At 41.8% G+C, this 13,632-nt stretch overlaps 1 pseudogene; it reads left to right on the forward strand.

The window, feature by feature from the left end:
* The first annotated feature begins 2,878 nt into the window (after positions 1-2,878).
* LOC116596997 lies at positions 2,879-3,357 on the forward strand (annotated as a pseudogene).
* Positions 3,358-13,632: the final 10,275 nt, after the last annotated feature.

Raw genomic sequence — 13,632 nt, forward strand, 5'->3', positions numbered from 1 at the left:
TATAAAGCTAAGCTATTAGAAATGTAAAAAGAATTTGATTTTTAAAATTATACACAGGGGTGTCTGGGTGGCTCAGTGAGTTAAGCAGTGGACTCTTGGTTTGGGCTCAGGTAGTGATCTCAGGGAGGTGACATCATGAGATCAAGCCCCATGTGGGGTTCTGTGCAGGCCTGGAGTCTGCTTGTCCCTCCCCATCTGCCTCCCCCACCCCTCCACATACACCTGCTCACTCTTTCTCTCTCAAAGATTTCAGTATAATTCCATTCAAACATTTCACACCTATTAAATTAAATATAAATATATATAATATTTAAAAACTCAATAATCTTGGCTATATGTAAAATTTATAATTGCTTTGAATAAAGAATATACTTATTCTATGTTCACAAACTACATAAAATATTGATCATGTTCTTTCCCCAAAAGAAATGTTTTGAATTATTCTAAGAAGTAGAGATTGTGTAACTATAAAATAGAAGCCACATTCTCTAATCATCATCTTAATAAAATTAGAGGCATATAATTTTAAAAAATGGCCCAAATCTTAACTGCTTAGAAATTAAAATATCTAATCTTAGAAAAATCCTTAGATGGGGAGAGAAATCAAAAGGGATATTGCAACTTCTGAAGAAGTCAATTAAAAGAACAAGTTACACAGAACCCATGGTCAGAAAAAAATCATACTGGTAAAAATTAATAGTGTTAAATGTCTTATTTATTTAAAATTAACATCAAGACAGTTCAGGGTTCAAGAAATTAAAACCAATACACAAAAGACATTTTTAAAAATCTAGAATAGGAAACTCACCAAGACAGAAGTTGAAACTAAAGAAATAGGAAAACATTTCAAATAAGAGAGAGTGACAAGTCTAAAGCCAAGTACTTTGAAAACACAACATCATGAAATATGTCTTCACAAATTTGATTAAGGAAGAAAAAATTTAGTAATGTAAAAAAAGTAAGCAAAAACACAAATGCAAGCAAAATTAAAATATAAGAAATTAATATATGCAACTTTTGGGCAATGATTTTAAAAATCTAGAAGAAATGGATGATTTCCTAGAAAATGCAAATTACCAAAATTGACACCAGAGGAAGCAGAGCACTTGAATAGCAATTATGGTAGAAGAATTATGAAAGTGACAACTATGACTTAGTAAATAATCAGAGCCTAATAAAGTCACAAGTGATTTTTATCTGAAACTGACACAGCAGGTCAGTGTCAGATAACCTACTCTTGACCCTATGAGAAGATGGAGAGCTCTCTTGATTTATTTTATGATGACAATATAACTTTAATATCAAAAACTGAAAAGAAGACTATTTTATAAAAGCCATAGGCCAATCTCACTTAAGGCTCTAGAAGGGAACAGTCAGTCTAAACTATTAGTGAGTAACCTCTAATGATGCGTCAAAAGAAAAATGGGCCAAACTGAAGTAGGATTTATTCAGGGAATGCAGACTATCTCCATATCTGGAAGTTTATTAACATTATCCAGTGTATCAATACATGAATGGAAAAATTATGTGATCCCATCAGTAAATGCTTAAAGAACACTTGATATCAAGTCTGTAAAACCTAAGTAAAATAGTAAACTAAATTACTGAAATATGAATACAATAATGACTTAATTATAATAAATGCACCAAAGAATTAAATACTAGGTTACACAAATGCAACAAAAAATAAAGATATTGTTAATCTGAATGCCAAATGCCTAAAAATATTTAGATTGGAAGTTAGTAACAAGACAGAGATGCTTGTTCTCATTATAATTACACAAGTATTTCATTCTGGTAAATGAAATGAGCCAAAAAATACTATAAACATTAGAAAAGATAAGATAAAATGTCCTCTTTTTATGCTGAGGGGATTATTGAATTTCTAAAAAATTCAATAAGCTCTAATTAGAAACTTACCAAAGTGTATAAGGTAGCAGGATACAAGGTAAATATACAAAAAGCAATGGTTTCTATTCCAGCAATGTATATGACAAATGAAAATGAAAAAAAGTGTTCCATACACAAACTAGGAAATGCTAAGGAATGAGGTTAATAAGAAAGGCAAAGACCAATGTGAAGAAAATTATAAGATTTTATTAGAAAACATAACTATAAAGTAAGATCAGAACAGAGACAGATAAAACATTTTCAGGTGGAGAGACTTGGTATCATGCCAATTTGATTTTCCCAGAATCAGTATCTGTAAATATAGTATAATTCCCATTCAAATCCCAATAGGATTATTTGAACTGGATTAAATGATCTTATGCTTTATATTTTACTTTATTTTTTTATGATTTATATTTTTAAAAAATGTCTGAGACTATATATACATATATATAGTACATTAAAAAAAAAAGAGTGAGCATTTGCCTTACCAAATATCACACACAACACGCTATAAAGTTCCTATAAACAAATTAGTGTGTTACTTCCATAAATGTAAATAAATAGGTCTGTGAAACAGAATAGAAAATCCAGAAATATAATATGAGGAATTTGAGAGGCAGGGTCGGGGGTTGTGGTGTTGGGAAGGAAAAAGTGAAACAAGACAGGATGGGGAGGGAGACAAACCATAAGAGACTCTTAATCTTACAAAACAAACTGAGGGTTGCAGGGGATTGTGCGGGGTGTGGACACTAGGGAGGGTATGGGCTATGGTGAATGCTGTGAAATGTGTAAGCCTGATGATTCACAGACCTGTACCCCTGGGGCAAATGATACATTATGTGTTAATAAAAATAAATAAAAAGTATTTAGATGAGAAAAAAATCCAGAAATAGATTATAAAATAAGCAAGAAATAAAGCAATAAAGTTGGTATTTCAATTTGTGAGAAATAAAAACAAAAATAAATTTCAGCTCTTTCGGTCTCTGGCTGCCCTAACGGGAGGAACCGCCGCAGCCATGCCGGCCCACCTGCAGCGGATGGTCGTGCGGAATTGCCCCAGCTTCCTGATCAAGAGGAACAAGCCGGCCTACAGCACTGAGCCCAACAACCTGAAAGCCCGCAACTTGTTCCGCTACAACGGGCTGATTCACCGCAAGACCATGGGCGTGGAGCCAGCGACCGAGGCAAAGGTGTGGTGGTGGTCGTGAAACAGCAGATCCGGCCAGCGGAAACCTGCCACCTCCTACGTGCGGACCACCATCAACAAGACCACCAGGTCCACCCTCAGCAGTGTTCCGCACATGATCCGCAAGAACAAGAGCCGCCCAGATCTGCGCATGGCTGTCATTCGCGGAGCCAGTGCCATCCTGCGTAGCCAGAAGCCTGTGATGATGAAGAGGAAGCTGGCCCGCCCCACCAAGCGCTGCTGAGCCCCTGCCCTCACCTGCAAAGCAATAAAGCAGTCAGCCTCCTCTAAATTAATTAATTAATTAATTTCGGATGGCTTAATGATTTAAAATGTGAAAAAAATAAAAATTACATCCAAGAGTGTATGTCTTTAATCTAGAGACAAGGCGACCATCCAAATTGATGCTAGAAAGCCAGAAGTTTATTTATTTATTTATTTGAGAGAGAGAGCTAGAGCATGAGCAGGAGGGGCAGAGGAAGAGGGAAAGAGAATCTCAACAGACTCTGTGCCCAGCAAAGAGCCAGACCTGGGGCTCAATCTCACAATCCTGAGATCACTACCTGAGCCGAAACCAAGAGTCGAAGACTCAGCCGACTGCGCCACCCAAGTGCCCCTAGAAAACCAGAAGTTTTAAAAGCAGAGCAGAGCAATCAAAAACTTACATACAGTAAGAGGTACTAAAAATTAAGTCAATACATACAGATAGATTTGGGGAAATATTTGCAGTTAATAGATAGGGTTAAATCTATCATATGTAAAGAATTTATACAAATTGACAAGAATTGGACAAACAACTGATAGGAAAATAAGGAAAGAAACTAAGAAGACAATAATCTGCAAGAGAGCAGATTTAAATGATCAACAACAGTAAATATATATAATTCTGAAGCAGTCAGGGAAATGTAAATTAAAGTAGCAGTGGTGATGTAGACCATGGTGAGTATAGTTAATAACGATTATACTGCATAATTAAAAATTGCTGAAAGAGTAGATCTTATAAGTTCTCATCACGCACAAAATTTTGTAACTGTACAGGGTGACTGATGTTAACTAGGTTTATAGGGGTGAGCATTTTGCAATATATACAAATATTGAATAATTACATTGTACACCTGAGACTAATATAATGTTATATGTCAATTATACTTCAGTAAAAGAAGTAACAATGAGCTTTATAACTATCACTTTATAACTATCAGGTATGCAAAAATTAAAACACTGGAAATTCCTTCCACTGGTTTCTATGTGAAACTATAATTGATGACAGCTATTTTGGAAAGTGATCTGGCAGCATCTATTAAAATTAAGATACTAAAATTAGGAGCGTTTCATTTCTCAGAGTTTATCTCACAAAAATGAAAGCACCTGTATGTAAGGACATATATACAAGAATATTTATTGCTTGTACAGAAAAAAAGGAAATTCCTGTCAATGAGGAATACATAAATAAATTATGGCACATTTTTCGTAGGACAGCCTGTTATGCAAATATTTAACAGGGTGCATTAGACCTATGACAGGTGACCCATGAAATGGAGCTCCAAGCTGGAGTGATTTTCATGAGTTACTTTTTTTTTTTTGGTGAAAAAATTTCTATTTAGAGTTAGCCAGATGGACTCAGTTTAGATGATCTCAATTTTGTTGGCAACATCCAAAGCATCATAGGATCCAGTCGAACATACGCCTTCTTCTTGCCATCAGGTCTGATCAAGGTGTTGACCTTGGCTATATCAATGTCATAGAGCTTCTTTTTTTTTTTTTTAAGATTTTATTTATTTATTTGACAGAGAGAGATCACAGTAGGCAGAGAGGCAGGCAGAGAGAGAGAGAGGAGGAAGCAGGCCCCTGCTGAGCAGAAAGCCCGATGCGGGACTCGATCCCAGGACCCTGAGATCATGACCTGAGCCGAAGGCAGCGGCTTAACCCACTGAGCCACCCAGGCGCCCTGTCATAGAGCTTCTTGAACAACCTGCTTGATCTTGTGCTTGTTGGCCTTGACTTCCACAATGAACACAAGTGTGTTGTTGTCTTCTATATTCTTCATGACTGACTCAGTAGTCAGGGGGAATTTGATGATGATGACATAGGGATCAAGCTTGTTTCTCTCCTGGGAGTGATCTTTTAAGGATATTTGGGCTGACCTTGGAAAAGTAGTGTCTTGGGTCTTTGGGCAGTAGGCAACTGTAGATTTTTTCTTTGTGACTGTGGGATGTCTTTCAACACCACTTTCTTGACCTTTGAAGCCTTTGCTTTGGCTTCAACTTTGAGGGGGCAGGGACTTCCTTCTTCCCCTTCGGTGCCATCTTTGTGAAAGGATTCTTGAGTTACTACTGAAAAAAAAAAAAAAGATAAAGTATGTAAGGTTAATGAAGAAAATTGACCAAAAAACCCAATAATGTGCATGTATGGTGATATATGTGTCTATGAAACCATTATATTTATGCATGCATGTAAAATTATGAGTGTGCATACAAAAATAAATTTATTACCAAGTATTATAAAATAATAAGGTGTAGGAGTGTGCACAGGAAGGAAAGATGACTTTTGAACTTTTGAAACACAGGGTTGATGCACACATCAGAATTAATTTGGGAGGATGATTGAGAGCTCTGCTTTCGCTCTGGTTCCAATCCTTGTCACCATCTTGGTCATGACATTGGAAAGATACAGAAACTATGTTGGTTACACTTGCAGATAAAGGAAAGAAAGATGAGATAGCTCTTGTGTTTGACAACAGAAATAAGATTCAAAACAAGCCAGAAGACTTAGCCCAGAGCTATAAAATGAACATTAACCATGATAACTATGAAGTCTTGCATCTAAGTTTGAACGTATCCATTTCCTTAAACCATCTGTGTGGTAATTATCAGTTTCTGGTCTGTGAGTTCCATGAAGTCATTGACTCTGTCTTATTTATCTTTAAGTCCCCAATACCAACTACCCAGCATTGTCCCTGGCCCGTAATTGCACAGGACAGAGCCTGGATAGGGTCAGGGGGCCCGGGAGAGATGACATAGGAGGCCGACCTGCAGGAGGGAAAGCAGAACACACATGAGGGGCACCTGCTGTTGTTAGACTCCATGCAGGGGTGCATTTTAGCCTCCTAAGATTCCTGCAGAGTAATACTGATACACTTCACAGATTAAGAAAGGGTCAACTGGGTAGTTACTTATTCCAAATCACAAAGGATTAAAAAGGACGAAAAGGGAAGAAGAGGGGCACCTGGGCGGCTCAGTGGGTTAAAGCCTCTGCCTTCAGCTCAGGTCATGATCCCAGGGTCCTGGAATCGAACCCTCTGTCGGGCTCTTTGCTCGGCAGGGAGCCTGCTTCCTCCTCCTCTCTCTCTCTGCCTGACTCTCTGCCTATTTGTAATCTCTTTCTCTCTCTCTCTCTCTCTCAAATAAATTTTAAAAAAAGAAAGGGAAGAAGAGGAATTTGAACCCAGGGTTTCCCTGACTCCAAAATATCCCCGCCAAAATTGGTAGGAGAGCAAATGTTATTTTAAAATTGTGGGCACTTAGAGCTGGGAAATCACAGGGGTGAGAAGTCTGGACACGGCTGGGGTGCGATGCCTGAGCTCTGGGCACCACTCAGCCACAGCCACCACCACCGCCGCCGCCATCTTTAACCAGAGCAGCTTTATTCTTTTTTGCTTTATATCTCGTGAGAATTGTTTTATTCTTGGGGCACCTGGATGGCTCAGTGGGTTAAGCCGCTGCCTTCGGCTCAGGTCATGATCTCAAGGTCCTGGGATCGAGCCCCGCATTGGGCTCTCTGCTCAGCGGTGAGCCTGCTTCCTCCTCTCTCTCTGCCTGCCTCTCTGCCTGCTTGTCATCTCTCTCTGTCAAATAAATAAATAAAATCTTAAAAAAAAAAAAAGAATTGTTTTATTCTTTGTAAGACTCCGTTTGAATAAACAATTCCCTCAATGGGGAAAAAAAGAGCTTAAAACCAATGATCCCATGCATCCCCCGGTTGATCTTGATTACGTACGTGAGCAAAATGGAATTCCAAGAAGAGAGCAAATTGTTTGATTTCTTTAGGTCCAGTCGGGGCTGGCCCCAGACTGTACAGCAGCCCAGGTTTCTCCTGTGGCTGGTGGCCTCCTGGGGTGGAAGACAGGGGTGCAGGCTGTTTTCAGTTGGAAATGCCAGAGGGCAGCTATCTCTCCACTCCTCCTCCCAGACTGCCCAGTCCCCACTCCTATTACCCACATGGCTGCTTTTCCTGTCCTTCCTCTGGGGGAGGGCCAGGGGCTTGCCATAAGGGGTCTGTCAATCTTTCCCTGAATGCATCCACTTTTCCAGAAGGCCGTGCTCCCCCCAGATGCTTAAAAGCCCATTCGGGGCCCCCTGTGGGGTGTCTGAGACTGCCCCACACCAGGAAGCGGTTCAGTTGTTTCTTAGTTGCTTTCCTGCCTGTGCCTGCTTGACTAAACAGTGCTGGGTCAGCGCTGTTCACCCACTTTCCCTCCCGCCAGGAGGCTGGCCTGGTGACCTAGGCAGGCCCTCTCCCCTCAAGCCACCATGAAACATCACCAGCTCTGTCTCAACCATTGCATTGTCTCCCTGCTCTTCTGGAAGCGGACAGCCTCAGAGACTGAGAAGGACCCCCACGTTTGAGGCAGCGAGCCTGATTGTGAGAGTCTGCTCCCTGATATTTCCATCTAGGGGGAGTTGTTGGAGTAAAACTCCTTTCACACAGGAAATTTAGGATTAGCAATGCATTACATCCCATGACTTGCTTATTTTATAACTGGAAATGTGTACCCACTGACTTCCTTCGGTCATTTTCAATTATACATTTTAGAGAGAAGTTTACCAATTCTGTTTCTGTGATGGTGAAAATACCCTGCGTCTATGCTATTCAATATGATCACTGCTAGCTACGTGTCGCTTTGAGGGGTTGACATGTGATCAGTCCAACTGGGGAATTGAACTTTTAATTTTATTTCACTTTAATTACCTTCAATTTAAATATCCACATGTGGCTAAAACTAACAACACAGAACTAACTGGATTGGTTTCAAACAGGTAAAAGGATGTTCTACCTTTCCATAAATGTTCATAGCAGTATTGTTTATTAAAGCCACAAGGTAGAAACAACCCAAGCTTCATTAACAGCTGAATGGATAAATACAATTTACCTTAACCACACAATGGAATGCTGGAATAGTATTCAACCATAAAAAAGGAATGATCTACTGACATGAAAACTACTGGGTGAAACTGGAAAACATTAGGCTAAGCGAGAGAGGCCAGACACAAAAGGCCATATTTGATTCCATTCATAGGAAATGTCCAGACTATACAAATACATAGAGACAGAAAGCAGAGTAGTGGTAGTCCAGGCCTGAGTCTCATGGAAAGGAATGGAGAGTGACCACTGATGTGTTTCCTTTTGAGGTGATGAAAATATCTTGTCCCCAGAGGTCATGGCTGCCCAACACTGTGAATGTACTAAATGTCACTCATGGTAAATTTTGCGTTATACGTATTTTACCACAGTAAAGCCAAACAAAATGAAAACAAACCGAAGACAGTATTCTCTCTTTTTATTCCTTTGGGAAAGGGGCTGAAGTCCCTGACCTCAGTGGAAATTTAGCCCCCATGGTATATTCAGCGCCTTGCCACTTCCTACCCCCACCCTGAGGGCAGAAGACACCACCCAAGGGTGACATCTGAGTTTCTATCTCTGAAAGGACCAGAAAGAACCACACAGTGACAGAGGTGGGGAACAAGCCACCAGTTAGGGTTATCCTAGTCCTCCCAGGGGCATTGGGTAGGATCCTGGATAGGAAGCTGTGGCATGGCCTCCCTGAGCATCTAAGACATGGAAGCCCTACCCCTGGGAGCCTGTCCTCCCATGCAGGACACCCAGGAGAGATGATTAACAGTCCCTTCCGTGGGCCCAGCTCCCATCAAGGGAAAGCATGTGCCTATTAATCTTTGCTCAGACACGCGTTTGGATCTGGCCCCCAACATTCATCGAGGATGCTGTGTGAAGCTCCTAACCTTTCCCTGCTGTCTGCTGGGAGCCGCCTCCCTTCACACACAAGGAGCTGACCAAAAGGACAAGGCACTGAAATTTAACTGAGTATGCCACTCAGGAAGTGGTATGCTTTCAGAAAGGACTCAGAGAGGAGACCACGCTCCTAATCCCCCAAATCAATATTCACTGTCCAGGAGGCCTTTGAGACTGCCATGGGGGAGACCATCCCCCTGCCTGCCAAATGAAATAAATTGTGAAGTCACCTGGTCACAAGAGAAAAATGATCCCCAACCCAGGAAAATGCGGTCTTTCAAGGAAACACAGAGAGCTCAGCACTGAGAGGACCCTGGGCTGCTGCCCAGCACTATGTCCCCAAGCTGCCACGTGACATTTCAACTTTCAAGTCTGTCGAATGGAGCCAGAGAGACTGTCCTGCTTACACGAGGATGGGCTTCTGAAATGAGACAGACCTGAGCTCAAATTTCTCCCTGCCACCTACGATCCGTGCCACCTGGGATTAAAAAGTTCAGTCTTCCTAAGTCTGTTTGCTCATCTGTAACATGGGTAGAAGGAAGTGTACTTGACAGGGTTGTCATGGGAATCAAGTGACATAATAGCTTAGGAAACCATTAACACTATACCTGACCCTTTGTAAGAAGTGCTCAACAACTAACACCTATTATTATAATTATCATACTGTCAGACACAGCTCTAGATGGGGAAGTGTTTTCAAAATATGTGTCCTGTTTGACTAGGGTGATACAGTCTTGGAAGCACCACAGAGATAGGCAGAGAAGTTGGGAATGAGCCTTGGGCTACTACCACCAGCAAGTGGGGTGAAGTTCTACTATGTTCTATCCTGTGTCTTACCTTGGGTTCTCAAAATGGGTCCCAGTTGCTCAAGAAGTGGACCCTTAGCCACCCAGAAAAGTTTTGCTGTGGGTTCTTTTTATAGATTGAATATGTGTGCCCTCCGATATTCAGAAAACCACCCCCCAACCAAGGGGATGGTATTCCGAGCGGGGACCTGTAGAAGGGAATTAGGTCAGGAAGGTACAGCCTCATAAATGGGATACTGTCCTTATAAAAGGGACCCTGAGAGCTCCCTCACCTCCTTCCACCATGTGGAGATACAGAGAAAAGGTTGCCTTCTGAGAGCCAGGAAATGCGTCTTCACCAGACATCCAGTCTGCTGGTGTCTTCCTCTTGGACTTCCCAGCCTCCAGAACTGTGAGAAACAAAGGTCTGCTGGTTAAGCCACCCAGCATGTGGTATTTTTGTTATAGCAGCCTGCATAGACCAGGACAGCTCTAGAGATGGCTCTGCTATTTGTCCAGAATGTGGGTCCCTTCTTCTGTGGCTCACTTCTTCCTCCCCCGCTTGGACTCCCTGGCTTCCCAACTCTGCTCCCCCCATCCTGCTTAGATGACCCACCTTGGACGCACTTCTCTGCTTATACCCCTGCTTAGTCCTTTGGAATTCCATGGGACCCACCCTCTAGCTTCTTCAGCAAGACCAAAACAGCCTCCTTTGCCATATTCCATCCTATGGGACTTGAGCCAGCCTCGGAGGCTGCCCACCCTAGACCTCAGTTTCCCCCCTTCATTAAATAAGCATGTAAAAGTTTCCCTCCAGCTTTGACATTCTGTGATTCTAAATATTATTATTGGTCCATATGGAATTTCTGTTGTCCTTCTTTTGTAGATTGCAACCTGTGAAATCAACCAGGACACAGGTGGTTCTGCAGGGATGAGTCACTCTGGGGCAACTGAAACCCCAGATTAATTAATTCTTCTCCAAGTGTCTCCCATTTATCTCACCTCCATTAACCTTTGGGTCTGTTTATTGTGAGAAGCCTGAGCGGGATTGAAGCAGGATGATTCCTGCTTGGGGTTGTCACTGGGGAGTAAGAAAACCTGGGTGGAGAGGTCAGCAGAAGCCAGAGCTCAGAGATTGTCAGGGCAGGGACCCTTCTGCAGCTGCCTCATAGGGATGGAAAGTGAGACATCACATCCTTCTCTAAAACACCATCCTGCCACCCCACTCCAGGTGTCAGGGTCCCTTAGGGATCTCCATTGCATCAAAAACTCTAGCAGCACTCTCCATTTGGTAGCCACTAGCCATAAATTTAAATGATTAAAGTTAAATATATATTCAGTTCTCCATTAAAACTAACCACATTTCAGGAGCTCAGTAGCCACAGGTGGCTACTGGCTACCATATTGGACAGCACAGATAGAGGACATTTCCATCATCACAATGCAATACAGTACTCCTAAGAGCATAGAAAAGGTAGCAAATGTTTCCCTGGCATCAGAAATACCAAAGTTGGCAATAACAGGGCATCCTGAGGTCACACACCAGTCTACTCTGGATGCCCAGCATCTTACAACATCCCGTACCTCCTCTTGGGTTCTGGTGGGCAGTTGGGCAATGCTGTTGTAGGGGGTGCTGTTCCGAATGTCAAGATCAGAAACTCAAAGTGATACCTGAAACCTCAGGCAGACTTCTGTCTCATAGAGCTCTCTGGAAGAATAGAAATGGGTGATGGCTCAGGGAAGGGAATTTACATATACTGAACATTTTCTGCATGTCAGAGTTGTGCTAGATGTTTTACACATGTTGTTCATCTAATCCCTACAACTGAGCTGTGAGGTCAGGTATGCCATCACCCTCCTTAACGATTCCTTGAAGTCAAGGATGGCTGAGTTAATGCTTTTTGAGTTCTTAGAACAATGTCTGGGATTTTGTAAGCACCATATAAGTGTTTGCTAAAGAATAACGAATCCACCTTGGATTTCGTATTCTAAGCAATTTTGGGGCAGAGCAGGGGATAGAATCTGGCCTGCTGCCTCTACTCCAGGGCTCTTTCTGCCACATCCACTGGCTACAAAGCCTGAGAATAGGACACTGATTGTTTTGGGTCATCCCATTCCACTGTCCCAACCTCCTTTTTCCTTATTGTGAATAGTCTTTGCTAGCTGTAAACCATGATGACTTCCCCGCCCTAACCAAGAGGTGGGTCTCTTTCTGCCAAGACTTTGATTTCCAAGCACAAGGACACAGTGATGGAAAAGCACCCCAACCCCTGGAGCTCCCTCACCCCAGCGTCAGTGCCTAGAAAAGAGAATTGATCAGGTTCTACTGCCTGGCTCCCCAGAGCCGTCCTATGATCTATTCTATTCTCAGCCTTATTCTCCAACTACTTGCCAGTTTTTGTGAGGTGCATGATAACCCTCCATTCAATTTCCTTTTTGATACAACCAGCCAGAGTTGTTTTCTGTAGCTCACCATCAGAGAAACTTGATGAATATTTTCAAAAGAATATGAAGTCAAACAGCCCTGAAAAACATTAAGTAGGAGGAAGAAAGAGATGGAAGAAATTAGAATGGAAAAAGGAGTTGGGTCTCAGCAGCCATTTTTCTATGCCTTGATGATCCTAAATGATTCCTCAAGGAAAGCCAGAAGGCATTGAAGAGTGACATGACCCACTGAGTAACTGGTGTGTCTAATTCTTCATTGTCCTTATATCCATACCTTTTGTCATGTGGTTTTGCTGCCCATGGTGGTGAGGTAGATTTCTCTATTCCTGGGCTTTGGGTTTGGCCATGTGACTTGCTTCTCCAGAATCATTAATTAGTGAGCATGACACTTGCAGAGGCTTAAAATATGCTTGCACATTTGGGATTGTCCTCTTGTGCTTCTGCAGCTGCAGTGAGAATTCAGAGACCCAGGCCCTATGGAGCAGAGCTGGACCCAAATCTTATAGTCATCCCATTGAGCCAAACTTGGAGCAGCAGAATCCCAGCTAATCCACAGAAGCAAGAATGAGAGGAAATAATTGTTATTTTAAGGCACTGAGTTTGGGGACATTTTGTTACACAGCATTAGCTAACTGATATAAGTAGATTATAAACCAAGGTGCTAAAAAGGTCTCATAAACAGTAACATTTTTATGAATAATAACAACATTCACCCTTTTATTTATTTATGATATATCAAGTCCTGGGTATTCACTTTGTATGTGCTAGTTCATGGAATCATCACCAACAGCCTTATAAGGTTAGTACTATGTTATTATTCTCATTTTATAGGCAAGGGCACTTGAGGTTCAGACTTGATGAATATTGCCAACATCATACAATTAGCCAGTGGCTGTTCCTCAATGCAGACCCAGGCATATCTGCCTCTACATGTTGTACTTTTCATACCTCCTTCCTCCATCCCACCCCTTTCCTAACTTTGCCACTGGATTTAGATGACTCTACCCAAGATATCCCAAGTCTTATATACAGAATTTTAGGCCCAAGGATTTTATTCCAGGAACCAGTACCAGGCAACACAGATAAGGAAATGTGCTCCATTTCTCACTAAGAACACGCAACTATTTGCTTAATGTCATCTCCTGCATTCCTTTTTTATTTTACCCCAAGATTTTATTTATTTATTTGAGAGAGAGAGAGAGAGAGAGAGAAAGCAAGCATGAGAGGGGAGAGGTCAGAGGGAGAAGCAGACTCCCTGCTGAGCAGGGATTCCCAATGTGGGACTCAATCCTGGGA

The sequence above is a fragment of the Mustela erminea genome, chromosome 8 (genome assembly GCF_009829155.1).
Source record: "Mustela erminea isolate mMusErm1 chromosome 8, mMusErm1.Pri, whole genome shotgun sequence".
NCBI lineage: Eukaryota > Metazoa > Chordata > Mammalia > Carnivora > Mustelidae > Mustela > Mustela erminea.